General features: G+C 44.4%; 1 protein-coding gene across 1 annotated transcript in view; it reads right to left on the bottom strand.

The window, feature by feature from the left end:
• The window catches only part of LOC309563757 (uncharacterized protein), a 78,460-nt gene extending 62,055 nt beyond the window's left edge, over window positions 1-16,405 (bottom strand). The window contains exon 1 of the mRNA XM_082268355.1: window positions 16,270-16,405. The gene's annotated coding sequence lies outside the window, so the exon portion shown is untranslated. The remainder of the gene's footprint in view (window positions 1-16,269) is intronic.
• Window positions 16,406-19,186: the final 2,781 nt, after the last annotated feature.

Genomic DNA, 19,186 nt, shown 5'->3' with positions numbered 1-19,186 from the left:
ACTTTTTGGGTAAAGGTTTTCTATGACTCCAGCATGAGTTTCAAAATCTACCATGCTAGGAAGAGTCTGGCCTTGCAGGTCAGGTACATAGACCATTCAAGGACCAAGTGTTCCCATGCTGCCAGAATGTTGAGCTGCAATTGTCTGCAGTAAAACTAGGCATCTGGCACTGCCTCAAAGTGCCACCTACCATCAGGACCAAGGCTCTCATACAGGCATTGAGAGTGTTGAGATCCAGAATTAGCCAAACTCCTCCGTTTGGCCTAGGAATTGTGAACAAGTCTGAGTCTAACCCCTTAAAGTGTTCCTTGTTCAGAACAAATTCAATGACTGCTGAATAGTAGCAAGAGAGTCACCTGTTTTTGTGGAGAGAGGTAAATTTAAGAGCATGAAGCAAGGAGGAGGCAGAGTCCAAAACTCCATTTTGTAGCCCCTAGAAAAAACACTCTTGACCATAACATCTGAGATTTCCTGGAACCAGACTACTGAAAAGGCCAACAGACGTCCCCCTTTCCAACAAACCTTTCTAAAAAAAGAGGGCTTGGAGCCAGATTTGGCAGGTTTGGAGAACAATGTCTGCCAGGCAAAATAGTGTGTTGTAGTTCCTGTAAAGATTGTTGCAGACTTAGTTTGGAGCTGGAGACCTGAGAGGGACAAAAAGGAACTTTTTCAAACCTCAGGAGTAGAAAGTCTGCCCATGGAACCATGAAGCTTCTTTTTCTGGGAGAGGAGAGTACTTTTACCTCATGTGATCTCCTTGATGTGCTTATCCAAGGAGGGGCCAAATGGGCATTCTCCCTCAAAGGACAGATGTTCAAGACCTTTCTTGCACAGGAGTTCAGAACATAGAAGAGACAAATTCTGGCCTCTTCCCCACAGGCCAGGCCTGCTGTCTCAAAGCCCATTGCACAGATATTTCAATCCCTAAGATTACTCTGTGCTTTGCATTCTGGCTTTTCTACTTTCAGGACTAGACCAGAACTTGACCTTAAGCATGCTGAATAGACAGGTTTTGGCCTTGTTCATTCGTGTTCAAACACCTCTGCATTCACTCTCCCTTAGCTGAAGATAGTTGTCCATGAAAGTGATCTACATAACCGATACTGCTTTAAAATCCTGCATTTATTAGGAAAACCACAGTGTACAAGTCACAGATACAGTGCATTGACACGTTTCAGCCTACACGGGTTTAATCATAACTATGATTTACATAGTTACATAGTTACATAGTTAGTGAGGCTGAAAAAAGACATCAGTCCATCCAGTTCAACCTATGATGTGTGTGTGTGTTTGCTTTTAACCGTACATTATATACCCCTGTATGTTGTGGTCTTTAAGGTGTCCATCCAATAGTTTTTTGAAACTATCAATGCTCCCCGCTGATACGACTGCTTGCGGAAGAGAATTCCACATCCTTACCGCTCTTACAGTGAAGAACCCCTTACGCACTTTAAGGTTAAACCGCCTTTCCTCAAGTTTTAGTGAGTGGCCACGTGTCTTATTGTATCTCCTTTCTCTGAATAGTTTGTTCCTTATGCTAGGGTCGCCAGTACAGTATTTGTAATTTGTGATAAGACATGAAACTAAAAAATATGTAGTGGCAAAAAAACAAAGGTTCCACCTACCAATAGGCTCAATAAAGAGAGTAATTGCCATAGAAAAACACCAACTTTAATCACTATAAAGCCCATGTACAGTATAAGCCACCATCCTTCACAAACATACACTATATTACCAAAAGTTTTGGAATGCCTGCATTTACATGCACATGAACTTTAATGGCATCCTAGTCTTAGTCCATAGGGTTCAATAATGAGTTGGCCCATACTTTGCAGCTTTAACAGCTTCAACTCTTCTGGGAAGTCTGTCCACAAGGTTTAGCAGTGCGTCTATAGGAATTTTTGACCATTCTTCCAGTAGCGCATTTGTGAGGTCAGACACTGATGTGGACTAGAAAGCCTGGCTCGCAGTCTTCGCTCTAATTCATCCCAAAGGTGTTCTATCGGGTTGAGGTTAAGACATGAGGTCCAAATCATTTGGTGGAGGGGGGGATCTTGGTGTGGGCATTTTTCAGGGGTTGGGCTTGGCCCCTTAGTTTCGGTGAAGGGAACTCTTAAGGTGTCAGCATACCAAGAAATTTTGGACAATTTCATGCTCCCAACTTTGTGGGAACAGTTTGGGATGGCTCATTCCGGTTCCAACATGACTGTGCACAAAGCAAGGTCCATAAAGACATGGATGAGTGAGTCTGGGGTGGGGGAACTTGACTGGCCTGCACAGAGTCCTGACTCCTGACCTCAACCCGACAGAACCCCTTTGGGATGAATTAGAGTGGAGACTGCAAGCCAAGCCTTCCAGTCCAACATCAGTGCCAATAAAATTGATATGGACTGTGAGCAATCTATGGTGTTGATTAGAAATGCTGCTAGCACTGTTCACTCCCTTGCCTTGGGTGAAATATAAGTATAAAAAAATGTAAATTGTGCTGTGCAAATCTTTGTATTCTATATAGATTTCATGCGTTTATATAGTGTGTTAAAAATCACTGTTTGTGTATGGTGAGACCCTTAATATTATTATTAGCTCTATGTCGATTTTTAATCATGTTGTAAGGAAGTACCGTATATACTCGAGTATAAGCCGACTTTTTCAGCATGTTTTTTTATGCTTAAAAAGCCCCACTCGGCTTATACTCGAGTCACTGTCTGACTTACCTTTTAAAAATGGCGCCGCCCCACGCCAACACGCCACCGCGCATGCGCCGCCTGCCCCGCCTGCCCGGGAATAGTCGAACGTGTACGGGCTTTCCCGAGCATCGGCGGCACATGCGCAGTGACGTGTTGGCGCCGGGCTGCGCCATTTTTAAATGTAAGGTGCCTCACCGACAGGTAAGTGAGACTCCTCCGCAGCCCCTGCATTTCCTCATGCAGTGCTGTGGGCATGGTACAGGACATTGTCCTGTACCATGCCCGCAGCACTGCATCTCCTATACAATCTGTGCCATACCTGTGTACCATCACCTGTGCACATCTCCTGTACAATCTGTGCCATGCCTGTGTACCAACTCCTGTACAATCTGTGCCATGCCTGTGTACCATCTCCTGTACAATCTGTGCCATGCCTGTGTACCATCACCTGTGCCATGCCTGTGTACCATCTCCTGTACCATCACCTGTGCCATGCCTGTACCATCTCTTGTGCCATGCCTGTACCATCTTCTGTACCATCACCTGTGCCATGCTTGTACCATCACCTGTGCCGTACCATCACCTGTGACATGCCCGAACCATCTCCTGTGCCATGCCTGTGCCATCTCCTGTACCATGCCTGTGCCATCTCCTGTACCATGCCCACAGCCCTGCATCTCCTTCACCATGCCCGCAGCCCCTGCACCATGCCCGCAGCCCATGTTTTGTATCTCATGGTGGTCCAGTTGGGTCCAGTAGCTGCTGCATTTACCACCCTAGGCTTATGCTCGAGTCAATAAGTTTTCCTACTTTTTTGTGGTAAAATTAGGTGCCTCGGCTTATATTCGGGTCGGCTTATACTCAAATATATACGGTTTGTGACAACTGTGCAAAGGGAATTGTACAATTAAACACACAAGCAAAAATTATAAAAATCTGATTCCTTACAAATTATATGTAGATGTAGGTATCCCAAAAGTGATATTATGTATATATAACTGCCGTGCAACAAATAAAGTTCAATGGTGTCACAATAAATTATTGTCCAATCCCATATGCGTTTTTTCCAACAAATGTGCGTTCAACAATAAGGTGCTCCTATATATGGAAGTGTGTCCCAATCACCAGTGCCTAGGGATATCCTGGTAGTGAACAGGCTCGATATCACCTCAATATATTGTGCTCCCCCCTCAGGTGGGTGCCTGACCTTAATGCCTGCCAATTGAGCTTGGTAATTGGAAAGCTTGTGTGTGATCCAAATGCTTTGAATCCTGGCTTGCTTCTCCTATGGTGGTGCCATGGAGCTCATACCCTCCAGAATGGATTTATAAGGTGCTTTATGTGAACCACACTGTATCAGGTACTGCAAATTATAACCCGTGTGACCAGGCAAGGATCCTGAACTGAGTGTCACTGTCCACTTAATGAGCTCCAATACTGCTCGTAGCTGCACACAAACTCTGGTGTATGGCCCCCCCCCCACGTGTTTCGACACAGGGCTCTGCGTGTCCTTCCAGTGGGAAGAAGAGCAACAAGCATTTTTTAAACAGCCCTCAATCCAACTTTACAAAAGATTTATAGATGACATTATCATCATAGCAAACAGTACGGAACAGGAAATGGATAATCTCATAAACCAACTAAACAATAATGACAAGAACATCAGACTCACCAGTCCAACTAGTATTGTTACTTTCCTGGATTTGGAAATAGAGATGGAAAATGTAAGATTAACAACTAAAACACATTTCAAAAATACTGATCGCAACTCTTACATACCAATGGATAGTTGTCACTATAAGCCCTGGATTTACAACATACCAAAGGGCCAGTATGTTAGAATCAGGAGAAATTGTATAAAGATAGAGGAATACAAGCTACAATCAAACAAACTAACCACTTAAGCCCCAGCCCTATTTCGGACACTTAAAATAATTTTTTTTCCCTAGAAAACTACTTAGAAACCCCAAACATTATATATATATATTTTCAGCAAAGACTCTGGAGAATAAAATATCGGTCATTGCAATATTTTTTGTCACACGGTATTTGCGCAGCGGTCTTTAACCACCTCCCACCCGGGCCATAGTACATATACGGCCGGGTGGGAGTCTCGTCCTTCTGAATGGACGTTCCGGAACGTCCTTCAGAAGGAGAGAGATCGCGCCGCCGCGGGCACGCGCAGCGGCGCGATCTCGATGTGCCTGTGTCCCTAGGACACAGAGCAACAAGACTAGGCAGGAGGGCCCTGTGATTGGCCCTCCTGATCACATGACGGCTGTGACCAATCACAGCCGTCATGTAATGTCAATACAGCCGTTGTAACGGCTTCGATCTCTTCTCCTCCTGACAGATCCTGTCAGTGAGGAGAAGATCAGAGGATCGATACTGCAGCCGGGGTGATCAGTGAGTATTTCTAATTACTCACTGATCACAGCGGGGGTCTGTGCTGGTAATCAGATGATTGATTACCAGTGCAGCCCTGGGGGGAGGGGATGCCACTAGAGCCACCAGGGATGCCCACACATGACCACCAGGGATGCCCAACATGGCCACCAGGGATGGCAAACAGGGCTCAGAGAGCCTGCCAGTGGTGCCCCCCTATCAGTGCTGCCCACCAATGCCATCTATCAGTGCTGCCCACCAGTGCCCGTTATTGCCATCTATCAGTGCCGCCCACCAGTGCCCATTATTGCCCACCAGTGCTGCCTATCAGTGCCCATCAGTGCTCCCCATCAGTGCCGATCAGTGCCGCCCATCAGTGCCCATCAGTGCCGCCTATCAGTGCCCATCAGTGCCACCCATCAGTGCCCATCAGTGCCGCCTATCAGTGCCCATCAGTGCCGCCCATCAGTGCCCATCAGTGCTGCCTATCAGTGCCCATCAGCGCTGCTTATCAGTGCCCACCAATGCTGCATATCAGTGCTATCTATCAGTGCCACATATCAGTGCCCATCAGTGCTGCATATCAGTGCTATCTATCAGTTCCCATCAGTGCTGCATATCAGTGCCACCCCATCAGTGCCACCCCATCAGTGCCACCCCATCAGTGCCTGTCAGTGCGGCGTCATCAGTGCTGATCAGTGCAGGAAAAAACATATCTATTTACAAAATTTTATAACCTAAACAAAAAAACTTTTTTTTTTTCAAACTTTTCGGTCTTTTTTTATTTGTGCACCAAAAAAGAAAAAACCTGGCGGTGATCAAATACCACCAAAAGAAAGCTCTATTTGTGTGACATAAATTTGGTTTAGGTACAGTGTTGCATGACCGCGCAATTGTCATTCAAAATGCAACAGCGCTAAAAGCTGAAAATTGGTCTGGGAAGGAAGGGGGTTTAAGTGCCCAGTATTGAGGTGGTTAAAACGCCATTTTTTAAAAAAAAATTACGAAAAAACACATTTCACTGCATTTAAAAAATACTAACAGTAAAGTTAGCCCATTTTTTTTTTGTATATTGTGAAAGATGATGTCACGCCGAGTAAATAGATACCCAACATGTTACGGTTTAAAATTGAGCACACCCGCGGGAATGGCGACAAACTACGGTCAATAGAAATCTCAATAGGCGACGGTTTAAATTTTTTTAACGGTTACCAGTTTTGAGTTAGAGTTTAGCTCTTTTCTTAAAATTATTGCTCACGCTCTGGCGATCGCGGGGATACCTCACATGTGTGGTTTGAACAGTGATTTAATTCGCGGCTCGACTTCCGTATAAGTTTTTTTTTGTGCGCGAGCTAACGGTTACGGGGGCGGCTAAAATTTTTTTTTCCTATTTATTTTATTTTTCTTTTTAACTTTAAAAAAAAAAAAAAAATCTGATCACTTTTATTGCTGTCACAAGCAATGTAAACATCCCTTGTGACACCAATATGCAGTGACAGGTACTCTTTATGGAGGGATCGAGGGTCTAAAAGACCCTAGACCCCTCCACTACACTTTCATGTATGCAAAACGCCGAAAACGGCATTTTTGCATACAGCCGTTTTTTAAATCTGCCGCCTTTTGCAGCAGAGTAACCTGGAAGTGACGTCATGGACGCCGCCTCCGGGTTACGTAATCGGAGACCCGTTTGAAGCAGTTTCCGGCTTTGATCGGGACTCCATCCAGCCGGCGGACGCGACGGCTGGGTGCTCGGGGGTCCCGGTGGGCAAAGTCGCGGAAGGCAGCGGGAGGGGGGGAGACGTCCCCTCCCGCTCACCCGGGTAACGATCGAGCGGCTCCCGAGCCACATCGGCCATTACCAACGGAAAGCCGACCATCGGCTGTAAACCACGGTACCGGAATGGTGCCTCTAGCTAGAGGCATCATCCCGGTATAACACCGCAAAGTTTGCCGACGTAGCCCTACATCACTTTGCAGTAAGTGGCTAACAAAGATGTTCACAGAAAAGGGATACCTGGAGGAACATTTAGATAAGGAAAGAAATGAGGTAATGCATATGGAAAGAAAACTCCTTATGCAAGATAAAAACAAGAACCCCAATAGTATATCATCAGATGGGGTAGTTATACTCGATTATAGCATACAACATAAAGCAGTGGAACAGATAATTCGGCAATAGTGGCAAGTCCTAAAAACAAGACAAGATCATAGGACAACACATGCCAGATAAACCAAAATTCGTGTATAGAAGAGCTCCCAACATCAGAGAGAAATTAATCAAAAATGTAATAGAACCACCAAAGAGAATTTCATCAGAGGATGTGGGCATTGCTATAGTTGCATAAGAGTCCCTCAAAATATAAAAAAAACGGAAAAAAGCTTTATTAATCCTAAAAATCTAAAGTAATATCAAATCAAGGACTTTATAACATGTAAAACAAAAGGAGTGGTATACGCTATAAAATGCGCATGCAACCTCTTCTACATCGGACGAACAAAGAGAGAGATGGGTGAAAGAATGAGGAAGCATATCTATAACATCAAAAAAGGAACGGATAAACACTATCTATATAAATACTTTAAGGAAAAACATCACCAAAACTGCAGAGGCATCCAATTTTGGGGCATCGAAGCACCCAAAAAGCATTGGAGAGGAGGAAACTTTGATTGAGATTAGCAAGAGGGAATCCTGGTGGATTCACCAGCTGGGATCCTTAGTGCCAGGAGGTCTCAACAAGGACTTTGATTTGGGGTGCTTTCTAAGCAACAGTTAATTAGAGGTGTTTATACGACTCACACAGTCTGTTCCTGTATCTGAGTCCACAGATAAAATTCATTCATATGCACATTCTCCACATACTGGTTGGGGCCCATAGTATCAGGAAGGCTTCAATTATTTAACCACTTTACCACCGGAGGATTTTGCTGTCTTCCGTCCAGGCCACTTTTTGCGATTCGGCGCTGTGCGACTTTAACTGATAATTGCGCGGTCGTGCGACACCGTACCCAAACGAAATTTACGTCCTTTTTTTTACCACAAACAGAGCTTTCTTTTGTTGGTATTTGATCACCTGTGCGATTTTTACTTTTTGTGCTATAAACAAAAAAAGAGCGTTTATTTTGAAAAAATAACAATATTTTTCACATTTTTTATATGAAATTCCCCCCCAAAAAAATGTAAAAATCAAATTTTTTTTAAATTTTTGGCCAATTTGTTTTATGCTACCTATGTTTAGTAAAAAAAATCGCAATAAGCGTATTTTGATTGGTTTGCGCAAAAGTTATTGCGTTTACTAACTAAGGGAAAGATTTCTGTCATTTTTGGTGTTTTTTTTTTTAACGCGTAATGGCGGTGATCTGCGATTTTTTTTGCGGGACTGCGACATTGCGGCGGACAGATGGGACCCTTGACTGACATTTTTGACACTTTGGGGGGTACCAGTGACATTACTGCAGTAATCAGTGCTATAAATATACACTGTTACTGTAAAAATGACACTGGCAGGGATGGGGTTAATTTTATTGGAGAGGGAGGGGTTAATGTATGCCTGGTGCTTACTGACGTGTGGGGGGGGGGGAGGTGACTGTGTGACAGAAGGACAGATCGGATGTCCAGCTATGCTGAACACTCCGATCTGTCAGTCCCTGTCACTATGGAGATCCGCCCGCTGTGTTTACACACAGCGGGCGGATCTCCAGACTCGATCCCCGACGATCGGGGCAGAGCAGCGGCAATCGCCGCTGCTCCTCCCCTGGCCCGACTCCCGCTGTGAATGAACACAGCGGGAGCGAGCCTCCGGCGGCGCGCGAGCGCCGCCCACAAGGGGCGGAGTCCAGCGACGTAGGTCTACGTCGCTGGACGGGATCGCGGCACTTTGCCGCAGTAGCCTCAATGTGAGCGGGGCTAAAGTGGTTAAATACTTTCATTTAGAATGTGTTCCTAGTAATAGCAATTCAGGGGTGTCATATGATTTTCATTTGATGCATCCATATGTATGCTCAAAATATACTCCATCTGTTTAGAATAATTTTCCTAGAAAAAGCACACTATTACAGTTAAACTTTACAACTTACTGTATATATAGGCCAATGGAATACATTACATTTTAGTGATCGACCAACATCGGTTTTTTTGCCGAAACCGATACCGGTATTTTGGCCAATGCATATCGGTATCGGCCAATATTGGCTGATATTTTCGTACATTTAAAAAACATTTTTTTTTTTATCACTTGACAGGTACTCTTGTGGAGAGATCTGGGGGGGGGGGGGGGTCTAAAAGACCCCAAACCCCTCCTCTGCACTAAAAAGCATTCAAAACGCCAAGCTTGGCTGTTTTGAATGCTGTCATTTTTTTAAATCTGGCACCAGCACCCGGAAGTGATGTCATGACATCACTTCATTGCTTATATAACGGAATTATGCTATGTGACATAATTTTACCCTCAAATGAGCAATATTTGGAATATCGTCAATATCGGCCAGTTCCGGGGCCGATACAGATATATCGGCAAAAATCAATATCGGTCCTCAATATATATCGGCCTTGCCGATTATTGGTCGATCCCTATTACATTTGTATAATACATTTCCCCTTTGCATCCCTATTACATTTGTATAATAACATTTCCCCTTTGCATATATTACATCATAGATTTATTTAGTCTTAATAGACATATAAATGTAAGGACAACAAATATCCACAATTTGGATAGCACAACATATATATAAATATTGGTTCAGTAAATATATACTTAATTTCGTTATGTGGTACGTGCTATTCTGTAATTATTGTATTATATCCGGTCCTAATAGGTTTTTTAACCACTTGCCGACGGTTTCACGTCTATTTACAGCCGCTTACAGGCAAATCGACGTAGACCTACATCGCTCGCCCATGAGCCTGTAGGGGGCAAGCACACGCGGCTGGCGGCGCGCTCCCGCCCCCACTCGTTCCCTGCTGAGCCAGCACGTGTGACCGGCAGCTCCGATGTCCGCCGGCCACTCACGATCTCCCGCAGGAGAGGGAGAAAGACAGACGGCTGATGTAAGCACAGCCGTCTGTCATTCTCACTGAAGTAGGCACAGAGGCTATGCAATCCTGCTATATAGGATCGCATGCCTCTGTGGTTACTTCACCCCCTAACAGTTAGAAGCACGCCCCTAGGGACACACTTAACCCCTTGATCACCAATAAAGTTAACCCCTTCCCTGCCAGTGTCATTTTTACAGTAACAGTGCATATTTATAGCACTGATTACTGTAGTAATGTCACTGGTACCCCCAAAAGTGTCAAAAATGTCAGTCAAGGGTCCGATCTGTCCTCCGCAATGTCGCAGTCCCATAAAAAAAAAAAAAAAAATCGCAGATCGCCGCCATTACTAGTTTAAAAAAAAAACAATAAAAATGACATAAATCTTTCCCGTAGCTAGTAAACGCAATAACTTTTGCGCAAACCAATCAAAATACCAAAAATATGTCGCAGAAAACAAATTGGCCTAAAATGTTAAAAAATTTTGATTTTTACATTTTTTTTTTTAGAGAATTTCATATAAAAAAAATTGAAAAATATTGTTATTTTTTCAAAATTGTCGCTCTTTTTTTGTTTATAGCGCAAAAAATAAAAAATCAAACAGGTGATCAAATACCACCAAAAGAAAGCTCTGTTTTTGGGGGAAAAAAAGACATCAATTTCATTTGGGTACAGTGTCACACGACCGCGCAATTGTCCGTTAACCTCACGCAGTGCCGAATCACAAAATAGGGCCTGGTCTTTGAGCAGCCAAATCTTCCGGTGCTAAAGTGGTTAAATATGGGATGGGTATAAGGGCAGCAAAGATTTTAGGTTTTGGCAGCACGATATATGTGTATTTGGTTCCGCCAATCGATTGCATGGAGTCGGCCATCTATGCTGAGAAAGTGAATGACGGGTTCGGATGTGATGCACTGCAACATTGCAATGCATGATTGCAGTGGAGTGGTGGTCTGATTCTGACACCTAAGGTTAAAGGTTAGGAACAGTACCTGTAGAAAAGTATGATAATGGTTACAATGGTTCGCTGTGTACACGGGGGAATGGAGCCTGTCACGTTCACGTGATGGCACTTCCTCTTTGCAGATGTCGCACTGCAGACAAACTCGGTCTTGGTGGACATTTAAATAAAAATGCGGTTGAGATTTCTGCTTCTGGCAGCATAATATATACATAGTCACACTATATCCGGTCCTAACAGATATGTAAATAGTAGATGGGTATAAGTGCAGCCAGGATTATAAAATTTTGGTAACATAATATATATATATACACACATGTTATAGAGAAAACTGATTAAACTGAGGAAATTAAATATCAGGTTTGGACACAATATTACACCGCAATATTACAATGTAGTGATAGCCTGTTTATAGCACCTAAGGTCACTCTATTAAATGGATATATGGAATAGCATGGTTTTATATAACTGGTCTGTCATGCAGTCTCTGGGCATTACATTGAGTTACAATCGTATAATGTGATGGGACAGCCCAGTATAAAGTTTTATATCGTTATATTTTAATTTAATTGTTATGAAGCTGTATCATTGAATTCCCGGCACAATACACAGAGAGAGATCTCCTACTGATTGTCCGATCCGCACACACTCCCATATCAATTGGTATATGCAAATGAATGAAGTCTCTTGGGTAATTAATGCAGTAATCAGCGCCAGGTGTTCAATGAAGCAGAAATGCAAATCCACCTTTTAAATTAGCCGCTGCACAGCCCAACTCAACTTATCACCCTGATGAGGACACGTAGAGCCCTGTGTCGATACACGTAGGGGAGGAGCCAGACGCCGGAGTCTGTGTGCGGCTACGAGCAGTATTGGAGCTCATTCTAAGCGGACAGTGACACTCAGTTGGGGATCCTCGTCTGGACACCCGGGTTATAATTTGCAGTACCTGATACAGTGTGGTGCACTACAAGCACCTTATAAATCCATCCTGGAGGGTTATGAGCACCATGGCCAGTGGCGGCTGGTGCTCAAAATTTTTGCTGGGGCGCAAACAGAAAAATTTAATAGGCATTGCTTTGTGGCAAAAAACGCTGTAAAAAATTGCGTGACTTTGAGGTCGCAAAAGTGTGAAAGGGGCCTTCAGAAATTAAGGTATAGTGTGCCCCCTTTCAATGCAGAGAGACCAGCGTGCCCCCTTTCAATGCAGAGAGACCAGCGTGCCCCCTTTCAATGCAGAGAGACCAGCGTGCCCCCTTTCAATGCAGAGAGACCAGCGTGCCCCCTTTCAATACAGAGAGACCAGCGTGCCCCCTTTCAATGCAGAGAGACCAGCGTGCCCCCTTTCAATGCACAGTGACCAGCGTGCCCCCTTTCAATGCACAGTGACCAGCGTGTCCCCTTTCAATGCACAGTGACCAGCGTGCCCCCTTTCAATGCACAGTGACCAGCATGCCCCCTTTCAATGCAGAGAGACCAGCGTGCCCCCTTTCAATGCAGAGAGATCAGCATCCCCCTTTCAATGCAGAGTGACCAGTGTGCCCCCTTTCAATGCAGAGAGACCAGCGTGCCCCCTTTCAATGCACAGTGACCAACATGCCCCCTTTCAATGCAGAGAGATCAGCGTGCCCCCTTTCAATGCAGAGAGACCAGCGTGCCCCCTTTCAATACAGAGAGACCAGCGTGCCCCCTTTCAATGCAGAGAGACCAGCGTGCCCCCTTTCAATGCACAGTGACCAGCGTGCCCCCTTTCAATGCACAGTGACCAGCGTGCCCCCTTTCAATGCAGTGACCAGTGTACATGCCCCCTTCAATACAGAGATTAGTGTACATGCCCCCAATGCAGTGACCAGCATACATGCCCCCAATGCAGAGATCAGTGTACGTGCCCCCAATGTAGTGACCAGCATACATGCCCCTAATGTAGTGACCAGCATACATGCCCCCAATGTAGTGACCAGCATACATGCCCCCAATGCAGAGATCAGCGTGCGTGCCCCCAATGTAGTGACCAGTGTACATGCCCCCTTCAATGCAGAGATCAGCGTGCGTGCCCCCAATGCAGTGACCAGCATACCATTCCCCCAATGCAGAGATCAGCGTGCGTGCCCCCAATGTACTGACCAGCATACATGCCCCCAATGCAGAGATCAGCGTGCGTGCCCCCAATGCAAAGATCAGCGTGCGTGTCCCCAATGCAGAGATCAGCGTGCGTGTCCCCAATACAGAGATCAGCATACATGTCCCCAATGCAGAGATCAGTGTGCGTGTCCCCAATTCAGAGATCAGCATGCGTGTCCCCAATGCAGAGATCAGCGTGCGTGCCCCCAATGTACTGACCAGCATACGTGTCCCCAATGCAGAGATCAGTGTGCTTGCCCCCAATGTACTGACCAGCATACATGTCCCCAATGCAGAGATCAGCGTGCGTGCCCCCAATATACTGACCAGCATACATGCCCCCAATGCAGAGATCAGCGTGTGTGCCCCTAATGCAGAGATCAGCGTGCGTGTCCCCAATGCAGAGATCAGCGTGTGTGCCCCTAATGCAGAGATCAGCGTGCGTGTCCCCAATGCAGAGATCAGCGTGCGTGCCCTCAATGCAGAGATCAGCGTGCGTGCCCCCAATGCAGAGATCAGTGTGCGTGCCCCCTTACTTACCTGGAGCAGCAGCGGTGGCGGGCGGCTTCTGATCAGTCTCTTGGCGTTGGCTTCTCCTCCGTCCCGGCGGCGCGTCTCCTCCAGTCCTCCCGCTCCCGCCTCCTCCTCGGCCAATGGCATGAAGTTTGCCTTGCGGCCAATCAGGAAGCGCGTATTCGACGAGTTTCCTGATTGGCCAGGAGGAGGATCGGTGTGACAATAGCGAATTTTCATTCGCTATTGTCACACAATGGGTGGGCTCGGGAAGCACTGCTCTGCGCCCGGGTCCACCCTTTGCATCGCCCTATTAGAGCCTCTGGCTCTAATCAGGTGATGCAACAAAAAAAAAAATTCCCATTGAACTCCATGCGTCCGGCGCCCTAAATAGACCGGCCGCCACTGACCATTGCACCACCATAGGAGAAGCAAGCCAGGATTCAAAGCATTTGGATCACACACAAGCTTTTCAGTTACCTGAGATCAATTGGCAGGCATTAAGGTGAGGCACCCACCTGAGGGGGGGGGGGGGGGGCACAATATATTGAGGTGATATAGAGCCTGTTCACTACCAGGATATCCCTAGGCACCGGTGATTGGGACACACTTCCATATATAGGAGCACCTTATTGTTGAACGCACATTTGTTGGAAAAAATGCATATGGGATTGGATAAATATTTATTGTGACACCATTGAACTTTATTGGTTGCACGGCAGTTATATATACATAATATCACTTTTGGGATATCTACTGTACATCTGCATATATTTTGTAAGGAATCGGATATTTATATTTGTTGTTTGTGTATTTAATTGTACAATTCCCTTTGCACGGTTGTCACATACTTCCTTACAACACGATTAATAATCAACATACAGCTAATAATAATATTAAGAGTCTCACCATACACAAACAGTGATTTTTAACACACTATATAATCGCATGAAATCTATAGAGAATACACAAATTTGCGCAGCACAATTTACATTTTTTTCAACATCAGAGCCTGACCTCACAAATGCGCTTCTGGAAGAATGGTCAAACGTTCCTATAGAAACACTCCTAAACCTTGTGGACAGCCTTCCCAGAAGAGTTAAAGCTGTTATAGCTGCAAAGGCTGGGCCAACTCAATATTGAACCCTACGGACTAAGACTGGTAATGCCATTAAAGTTTATGTGCGTGTAAAGGCAGGCGTCCCAATACTTTTAACAATATAATGTATATATATATATATATATATATATATATATATATATATATATATACACACACACAGTATATATATATACATATATAGGTATGTATGTGCGTGTAAAGGCAGGTGTCCCAATACTATTGACAATATAGTGTATTTGTAATTGCCTGGATGCAAACAGCACTAGTTACAATGGACATGTTTCTCTATGTGGAGGGATATAGAATCGCCTGGCCGCTATTTCCAATGCTTTGCTTCTAGTTCTGGCTATGGGAGCTTCCTCAGGACTGCTCATTCTGATTTTGGATGAGAAGGCATGGCTTGCAGTCTCCGCTCCCAAAGGTGTTCTATGGGGCAAGCAGCTTGCTATGGGGGCACCTGAGCCGAGCTACAGCTCCCTTTGTCCAATCAGACACAGAGTCGCGACCCGGCCCCCCTCATTGGCTCTCTAAGTTTGATTGACAGCAGCAGTAGCCAATAGGGCCACGCACTAATGAGGAAGGAGAGCCTCGGGCAGCTCAGACTCTTATGTACTGTACATATACCTCTTTTTTTTTTAGATATATGTATATAAGGGAATAATTAGGAATTAATTGTATGAATTATGAGATATTTTTTTTTTTACATTTACATCAATGGAAGATAAAAAGTAGTACTTCTTTATTTGAGTATACGTATACATACACACAAACATACATACATACATACGCAGAGATATACACTCAGATATATGCATACTTACTTAGATATACAGTATTCATATGTTCAGTTAATCACATGCACACACACACAATGAAATGAATACAGATACTGAGATATACCCATGCACACTAAGATATACTCTATACATACGCTCAGTTATATATATGCAAACACACACACACATATATATATATATACACACACACACACTCTGATATATACACTCAGATACATGCATACACACATACAGTATATACACTCAGATACATGCATACACACATACAGTATATACACTTAGATACATGCATACACACATACAGTATATACACTTAGATACATGCATACACACATACAGTATATACACGTAGATACATGCATACACACATACAGTAGATACACGTAGATACATGCATACACACATACAGTATATACACTCAGATACATGCATACACACATACAGTATATACACTTAGATACATGCATACACACATACAGTAGATACACGTAGATACATGTATACACACACGCACACACATATACTGTATATATACACACTCAGATATACTTTATACACACACTGAGATACATACATGCACTCACATACACACACACACACATACATGCATAAATACATTGGACACAACATACTATCAGATGAATACTTACGTAGTTAGTCTGGTAATAGGCAGCCAGCTTCTCTCCTCCCCTCTCCGTTCTGCTGTTCCCTCACTCACTGCAGCTCCTTCCTCTTCCTGCTCTCATACATTTACATCTTCTCTCCAATAGATCTATCTCAGAGTTAGCAGTCCTGAGAAGGCTCCCTTAGCCAGAACTAGATGCAAAGCATCGGAAACAGCAACTAGGCGATTCAATATCCCTCCATAGAGAGAAGCAAGTTCTTGTAACTAGGGCTGTTTGCATCCAGACAATTAAAAATATACTATATTGTCAAAAGTATTGGGACGCCTGCCTTTACACGCACATGAACTTTAATGGCAGTCTAAAGCTGGCCATACACTATACAATTTTCTTATTCAATTTCCTTTAGATTTACCTTAAACTATGTAGTGCAAGGGCCTGTCTGATTACATACAAATTGAAAGTGTTTAGGTTTGACCCTATATCACATGGTTTTGGTAAATCTAAAGCAAAGTTGAACAAGAAAATTGTATAGTGTATGGCCAGCCTTAGTCTGTAGGGTTTAATATTGAGTTGGCCCACCCTTTGGAGCTATAACAGCTTCAACTTTTCTGGGAAGGCTGTCCACAAGGTTTAAAAGTGTGTAGATGGGAATGCTTGACCATTCTTCCAGAAGCGCATTTGTGAAGTCAGGCATTGATGTTGGAGGAGACGTCTTGGCTTGCAGTCTCTGCTCTAATTCATCCCAAAGGTGTTCTATCAGGTTAAGGGCAGGACTCTGTGCAAGCCACTCTAGTTCCTCCACTCCAAACTCCCTCACCCATGTCTTTATGGACCTTGCTCTTTGCACTGGTTCAAATCCACCGGGATCCGAGGTCCAGATGCAGAAAAGGGGAGGTATAGATACCAGCTGCCATTGAAGAGTAATTCAGAAGGAGGCTGCGAGAGATGCAAGTGCAACATAGAGGACCAATGTCAGTGCGGGTCCTGCTGGGATGGTGTGACTGTCCGCCGGCAACTCTGGAAGAGGGTGCTAGCCCATAACCAGCACCACCAGGGAAAAATTCTCCCCTCCTTTCAAGAAAGGTTCTGTTTGCAGTATGAAGTGCGCGTGCTGTTATTGGGGGAACAACCGCCCAAGGAGTGGACAGCTAAGTTAAGCAGACTGGTCAGTTGGACAAGAGCAACAGATCCCTTTGCTGGTGTGTAGCCCATGTGTGCCTGTGGACAGCAGACAACAGCCCAACAGAAGGCTTTGGCTAAGGCGGCCTATGGTAGTTGTACGGAAGTCTGTCTGAAGTGTCAGCAATGGGGCAGAGTGACAGTGATAAAGGTACAGGAGATGGAGCAGCCGGCTCAACTCCCCAGGGGCAGTTCAAGGACTAGGGAGGAGAGGAAGTCGTTCTCACTCCCCAGCCACAGATTCCAGAAAGCAAAGATTTAATTCTCCTTTCATCGGAGGATATAACATCTACTGAACTTTCAACTTTTTTTACTGTAGGGCTGGCAAAAGGGCAGAGCGCCATTGGCCTCTGCCTAGCACCTCATGTGTCTTTATGGCTCCAGGGGGCCAGGGCAGTCAGCCCCTCTCCCCAGCAGCAGACTGAGTCCCAGAAGAGTAAAGACCACCCATAAAACAATAATTCACACACTCTACAAGACTCTAGTCTGGCCGCATCTCGAGTATGCCTTCCAGTTCTGGGCACCAGTCCTTAGGAAGGATGTGCTGGAACTGGAGAGAGTCCAGAGAAAAGCAACAAAGCTAATAATGGGACTGGAGGATCTCAGCTATGAAGAAAGACTACAAGCAGTGAACATATTCTCTCTGGAGAAGAGACGCTTGAGAGGGGATATGTTATCAATGTACAAATACTGTACTGGCGAGTCGCGACCCTAGCATAGGGAATAAACTATTTAGCAAAATGGAATATAAAAGGACTTGCGGCCATTCATTAAATATAGAAGAGAAGCGGTTTAACCTTAAACTGCGTAAAGGGTTCTTTACCATCAGAGCAGTAAGGATGTGGAATTCTCTTCCACAAGCAGAGGTGTCAGCGGGGAGCATCGATAATAAAAAAAAAAACTATTGGATGGGCCCCTTAACGACCACATCATACAGGAGTATACAATCTACTATTGACATAAACACTTATACACACATTCATCATAGGTTGAACTGGATGGACTGGTGTCTTTATTCAGCCTCACTAACTAACTATGTACTGTAACTATGTAAAAACTATGGGATATATTTCTGTAATCTTTAGTTATTTATTTATTTATTTACTAGTAATGGCAACGATCAGCGACCTTTAGCTGGACTATAGGCACAAAGGGAAATAGGGATGACTTATTGTAGGTTAGTCCATTTCTCTAAAACCCTGAAATCATAGCCCCTGGATTTCAAATGTATAGTAAAACACACAATATGCAATATCAACTTACTGCTGGAAGTTTGAATTCCTCCTTAGTGAATTTGCCAAGACATATTGGGCCCTTCTAAAGAGCTAGCTGAAGATTCAAAACCTCATCTCAAGGACTCTTCTGTGTTGCTCAGACCTGCAGTGATTCGTGAACACATTTATACTCATAGTTACATAGTTACTATGTAACTATGAGTATATGTAACTATGGTTATAAATGTGTTCCCAAACCACTGCAGGTCTGAGCAACACAGAAGAGTCCTTGGAGATAAGGCTTTGAATTTTCAGCTAGCTCTTTAGAAGGGCCCAATATTTCTTGGCAAATGTGTTAAAGGTACCGTATTTTCGCGACTATAAGGCGCACCGGATTATAAGGCGCAGTATCAGTTAACGGTAAATATTCAAACTATTTTCATATATAAGGCGCACCGGATTATAAGGCAGGTGCTCATCGCAAACCCTCGGATGACAGGTGTGGCGGATACTTTATGCCAGGCATCCACTATCCACTAGCACACAGT

The sequence above is a fragment of the Pelophylax lessonae genome (genome assembly GCF_965119305.1).
Source record: "Pelophylax lessonae genome assembly, chromosome: 9".
NCBI classification, from domain to species: Eukaryota; Metazoa; Chordata; class Amphibia; order Anura; family Ranidae; genus Pelophylax; species Pelophylax lessonae.
The sequence above is the reverse complement of the archived record's forward strand: the minus strand, read 5'-3'. Positions and strand labels throughout refer to the sequence as shown.